The following is a 6458-nucleotide window of genomic DNA, read 5'->3' on the forward strand; positions in this document are numbered from 1 at the left end:
TTTAAATTATAACTTTATGACTTTTCATGCTAGATACTCTCTTACTTATTCATAAATAGTTGATGCTAAAGTGACTAATAAATAGTTATTCATAACTATTTATAAGAAATGCTAGAGTGGGTAGTTTAAAGAGCAAGAAAACAAATACATATAAATATCAGCATCAACAAACTCAAAAAAGAGAGAGATTTCATTTAGTCAAATATTCTAATTGTGTTTGAAATCTCAAAATATATTTTCAAGAACATTTTATCTATTCAACCTTATTGTTAGGAGAAAACAGAAACATAGCTGGATTAGAAATCCCAGAATTATCTTCGAGTCATAGTAAACAGAACAAAAGATAGAACCATGTGCCCCTAGGGATCTATAGACCTTTATAAATTTTTTGTTGTTCTTCTGATTTGTTTTTTTGTTTTCTTTTCTTTTTTCTCGTTTATTTATTTATTTATGTATTTTTGAAACTGGGTCTTGCTCTGTCACACAGGCTGAAATTGTGTCACTGCACTTCAGCCTGGGTGACAGAGCAAGACCCTCAGTGGCACAATCACGGCTCACTGCAGCCTCAACCTCCCCAGCTCGAGCAATCCTTCCACTTCAGCTTCCCAGTTAGCTGGGACTACAGGTGCATGCTATCATGCCCTGCTAATTTGTGTATTTTTTGTAGAAATGGGATTTTATCAAGTTGCCCAGGCTGGTCTCAAACTTCTGAGCTCAAGCTATACGCCTTACTCGGCCTCCCAAAGTGCTGGGATTACAGGAATGAGCCACTGCACCCAACCTCTTTGTTAATCCCTAAACATAGACTCTAAAGTGAGTAAAGAATTATGCAATAAAAAGCATTTTTGAAGACTCATTTCAGAAATGCTTTCTAAGTGTTTCCTACTATAAGGCTGAGATAAATTTCCACAAAAATCTTATATTTAGATTTGTCTTACATTATTTTTATAAGTTATTTACTATAGGTGATTAATGCTTGATTTTTTTATGATACTTTAAGTTCTGGGATACATGTGCAGAACGTGCAGGTTTATTACAGAAGTATATACATGCCATGGTGGTTTGCTGCACCCATCAATCCATCATCTACATTAGGTATTTCTACTAATGCTATCCCTTCCCTAGTCCTCCACCCCCTGACAGGCCCTGGTATGTGATGTTGCCCTCCCTGTGTCCATGTGCTCTCATTGTTCAGCTCCCACTTATGAATGAGAACATGCAGTGGTTGGCTTTCTGCTCCTGTGTTAGTTTGCTGAGAATGATGGTTTCTAGCTTTATCCATGTCCTTGCAAAGGACATGAACTCATTCTTTTTTGTGGCCGCATAGTCTTCCATGGTGTATATGTGCCATATTTTCTTTATCCAGTCTATCATTGATGGGCATTTGGGTTGGTTCCAAGTCTTTGCTATCGTGAACAGTGCTGCTATAAACATATGTGTGCATGTGTATTTACAGTAGAATGATTTATAATGCTTTGGGTGTATACCTGGTAATGGGATTGCTGGGACAACTGGTATTTCTGGTTCTAGATCCTTGAGGAATCGCCACACTGTCTTCTACAATGGTTGAACTAATTTACACTCCCACCAACAGTGTAAAACCATTCCTATTTCTCCACATCTCCCCAACATCTGTTGTTTCCTCACTTTTTAATGATTGCCATTCTAACTGGCATGAGATGGTATCTCATTGTGGTTTTGATTTGCATTTCTCTAATGACCAGTGATGATGAGGGGTTTTTCTCATATTTTTCATATATTTTTTGGCCACATAAATGTCTTCTTTTGAGAAGTGGCTGTTCATATCCTTCTCCCACTTTTTGATGGAGTTTTTTTTCTTGTAAATTTAAGTTCTTTATAGATTCTGGATATTAGTCCTTTATCAGATGGATAGATTGCAAAAATGTTCTCCCATTCTGTAGGTTGCCTGTTCACGCTGATTATAGTTTCTTTGATTGTGCAGAAGCTCTTTAGTTTAATTAGATCCGATTTGTCAATTTTGGCTTTTGTTACCATTGCTTTTCGTGTTTTAGTCATGAAGTCTTTGCCCATGCCTATTTAAATTAACTTATCAAGCTAAAAATATCTCTTTCTAAAAATTATTTCGAATGCTATCTCTTAAAAAAAGCATTTATACAGAAATCGTACTTATTTTCAGTTTTACTTCCTTTTCAGTTGTATGTACCACTATCCTAGAAAATATAAAATACAGAGATAGAAGAGGAAAATCATCTTTTTATCATTTTACATATATAGCCACCTATACAAGTAGACTTACACCATCTTTTCAAGAGATATAAGAAAGGAAAGAAACTTGGCTGAACTGTTAAAGCTTATGTAATTAGCATGGGAATTTTTGCTGGAGAAAGAGTTTGAAATATTGTTCTTATATAACCTGATAATATTTTGGACAAGAGTTTAATTTATGAAATTATGGTGTAGAATCTCAAAACACAGCAATTCACATGTAAATATATAATGTCAATTTGTTTTACTTTAGAAGCTCTCATGAACAATTATATTCTGAGAATTTTTATTATAAGATATATGCTTGAAAAAAACTGTGTGGGTGGCTCAGTGTTGCGTGAAAATTCTACTGTACTTTACAGCTCTACAATCTTAGGAATGTTGGTAATTTTTAAGAGCAGATGTTCTTCTTGGCATCTACTGTAATATTTAGCATAAACAAAAGTACTGGACACATTAAGATAACCAAATAATAGGCTTTCCTGTCTTTCTAGTCTATTTAAAGCTTAGAGGAAGGGGGTGGGAAAAATCTAACTAAAACTATTATTACATTCAAGGCTTATAAAAACAACAGAGCAAATTAAATTTGTTGTCCTTTAGGCTTAGATTTCCATCACAATCTTTATCTCACAGCATTAACAGAAATGACAATCCTCACTATTGTTTTTCTCTGCAGTGTTTCTTGTGGTCATTCCCAGTGTGCTCACTGAACATTCAAAAAGAAACTTGGGTGATCATTTTTTACTTGTCTGTTATTTTTTCTTAATGGAGGAAAAGGGAATACATTATTTCTGACCATATCAAAAATGAGATCCAGTGTTCATGCAACAAATGCAAACAGTATTGTCATATAGCTCCATCTCAATAAATTAAGTTATCTCTATTCTCATTATTTTAAAACAAATGTTTTTGGCAAACATGGAACTGAAAGGTGCTCAGTTTTTGTTTTTTTTAAAAAATATATATATCTTTGTTTTAGGGACAGAAGACAATATGACACAAGGACTCATAAAATTTATAATATTCATTCAGTAACTAGCTTCTGAAGTCCTATCATATGTCAAGCATTGTTCTAGGGACTGGAGAAAGCTTGACGAGAAGCACAGAATTGAAGTGTTCCAAGAGCGTTCCTGGACATTCAACTATTGTTGACCTTTGTCAAGTGTCTTATCCATTGGTTTTTACAAAAAGTCATCAACAAAATACATTATTGGTTGAGTAAGGTTATTACATATGAAAGAAAATCCTTTGGTCTTCAAGTAGAAAAAAAAAATCCTTTCAAAGCTTAAAGTATCTGATGCAAGCTGAATAATGAAATGTGGCATACTAGCTTGATCAAAACACTAATTGCCAACTTTGATGCTCCTCCTCTGTTGAATACCCCTTAGGAATGCCTGAGGAAGCATCAAAGAAAAGAAATGTGAGGAAATCCACGTTTTCATCTCTCAGTAAGTTAAAAAAGAAAGCATAGTTAGATATTCCATAAATGTCCTCATACAGATCAATTCACATAAGCCCAAAAATTAAGATATCAAGAAAATCTTTTTCATGTTGTGTTGGGGGTACAGGAACATCCTCACTTTTTTTTTCAGCAAGCTTTAGTCTGGTAAGATTAATGTGCACTTAACAGCTAGAGATTTCCTAACAGAGTCTAAATTTCTCATTTCAGGTATCTAGTATTTTCTAAAGCAAGGGCCATATATTTGAACCTCAATATGAAAATATACTGCTGGTGGGAACCCACTTTAGGAAACAGTTCCTCAGTATTTTAAAAGCTCAAATATTTAAATATTTTAAAAGCTCACCTGCCACATGACCTAGTCCTTCCTTTCTGAGGTGTTCACCCAAGAGAAATGAAAGTACACAGGTTTATGCATGATGTTCAGAGCAACTTCATGTACAATAACCAGAAACTGGAAACAAGTCAAACCTCCCTCAATAGGTAATGGGTAACAAATTTCAGCGTATTAAATAACGGACTAAAATCTCAAGGATCAAAAGAATCTAAAGAATAGACTGTTGATACACATGCAATATGGATGCATCCCAAAATAACTGCAGAGGGAAAGATGCCAAGCAATGAGAGCACATATTATATGATTCAATTTATATAAAATTCTAAAAGCAAAACAGTTATCTATAATGAAAAAAAAAGCACATCAGTGGTTGCCTGAAGATGAAGGTAAAGGCAAAGAGATTGGGGAGGAAAGATTATAAAAGTATATATAAGGAAACATTTGAGAGTGATGGAAATGTTCATTATCTTGACTGTGATGATGGTTTCCTGGGTTCATATTATATCAAAACATTACATTGTAACACTTTAAATATGCACAAAACAACTATGGGCTGAGAAGTAAAAGAGAAATCGCACAGATAAACTATTTTCCTCAAATGGCACATGGATCACACTACATTTGACCACTTTCCCATGCAGACTATGACTTATGGTACAAGCCCACTACTTAAGCATCTCCACTAAACTACACAGATACGTGTGTTCAAATTTAATTTTTAAGAGTTATTAAATTCATAAGCAAAAATTAATTACACAGGCTCTTGGTGACTAATATAGTCTCATATTAGGAAATAAAGCCAATGAATAAAATTTATACTGTAATAAAATTGTTCTATTTAAATGTCACCTTGGATACATTAAAAGGCTAAATTTTCCAGGGGTTTTAAATAGTGGCAATGTTGACTCATAATTTGGGAGTTAAAACCAACATGATAGCTATACTGAGTGACCCAAGAAAGTCACCATCACCAAGATGACCATAATAATTAAGTCACGCAGACTTAAGTAAACTTCAGAAAATGAGTATATTGTTTTATTAAAAATGTGATGTCCTAGTACAAGAGATTTTAAGTTTTTCTGTACAAGGTCAGGGTTTCCATATCCTGAAACACTGAAAATTGATCATGTGGTTTTATGTAAAACACAACAGAGACCATTGTAATTCTGTTTGTTTTCTTGAAGAAACACCTAGCTTGTGGCTGGGTGAGTATGGAGGTCAGCCTCTACTCTTGGACCCCTAGTGCCTGGCACAGTGCCTGACAGTGCATAGATGGGGCTCATTAAATGAAAACAGTGGTCTCCTTTGCAGCTGTCATTTAAAGTGCACCATACTAGGCTTTTAAACCAATCTACCTTAAGGCAGCTTCAAGAAACGCTAAATTATGCATAATAAAAGCAACCGGTAGGTTCATAATATTTGAAAACCAGTAGTTTTGAAGAAAGTACTAAGCATATATAATACAGTAATAAAAGCAATATAGTGATAGTAATGCTTATAGTAATAAAAGTAATATAAACACTATGTCAGGCACTATGCTAAGCAGTTTAATTGTTATTTCTTTTACTTCTCACAATAATCATGTGAGATAGATGTTATTGTTATCATCACTATAGACTGTACTAACCTATTACCTATGTATTTGTGCAGAGAGAGAACCACATCTTTCTTGTGCTCCACTATGTACCCAGAACCAAGCATGGTTTCTAACACAACAGATATATGTGAGTACATTATACTGTTGGCTACTGAACCTAAGTACCTAACTCAGCATTCCATGCCTTGTAAATAGCAAAGTCAGGACTCAAACTCAGGGCATTCAGACTTCAAATTCCATTTGCTTGTAAATCATTATTTATGCCAGTAAAAAACTAGACACAATGATCTTATATTTGTGAAAACCTGAAGACTTCACCAAAAAACTGTTGGAACTAATAAATTCAGTAAAGTTGCAGTATACAAAATCAACATACAAAAATCAGTAGCATTTCTATATGCCATCAGTGGACAGTGTGAAAAATAAATCAAGAAAGTAATCCCATTTACAATAGCTACAAATTTTTTAAATGCCTGGGAATTAATTTAGCCAGAGATGAAAGATATCCACAATGAAAAGTATAAAAGCATTGATAAAAGAAATTGAAGAGGACACAAAAAAATGGAAAAATGTTCCATGTTCATGGATTGGAAGGATCAATATTGTTAAAATGTCCATAATACCTATAGCAATCTACAGATTTAATGCAATCCCTATCAAAATACCAATGACATTCTCCACAGAAATAGAAAAAGCAATTCTAAAATTTATATGAAACCATGAAAGACCCAGATAGCCATTTCTATGCTGAGCAAAAAGAATAAAACTGGAGGAATCACGTTACCTGACTTCAAATTATACCATAGCGTTATAGTAAC

This window comes from Macaca thibetana, chromosome 1 (assembly GCF_024542745.1).
Source record: "Macaca thibetana thibetana isolate TM-01 chromosome 1, ASM2454274v1, whole genome shotgun sequence".
NCBI classification, from domain to species: Eukaryota; Metazoa; Chordata; class Mammalia; order Primates; family Cercopithecidae; genus Macaca; species Macaca thibetana.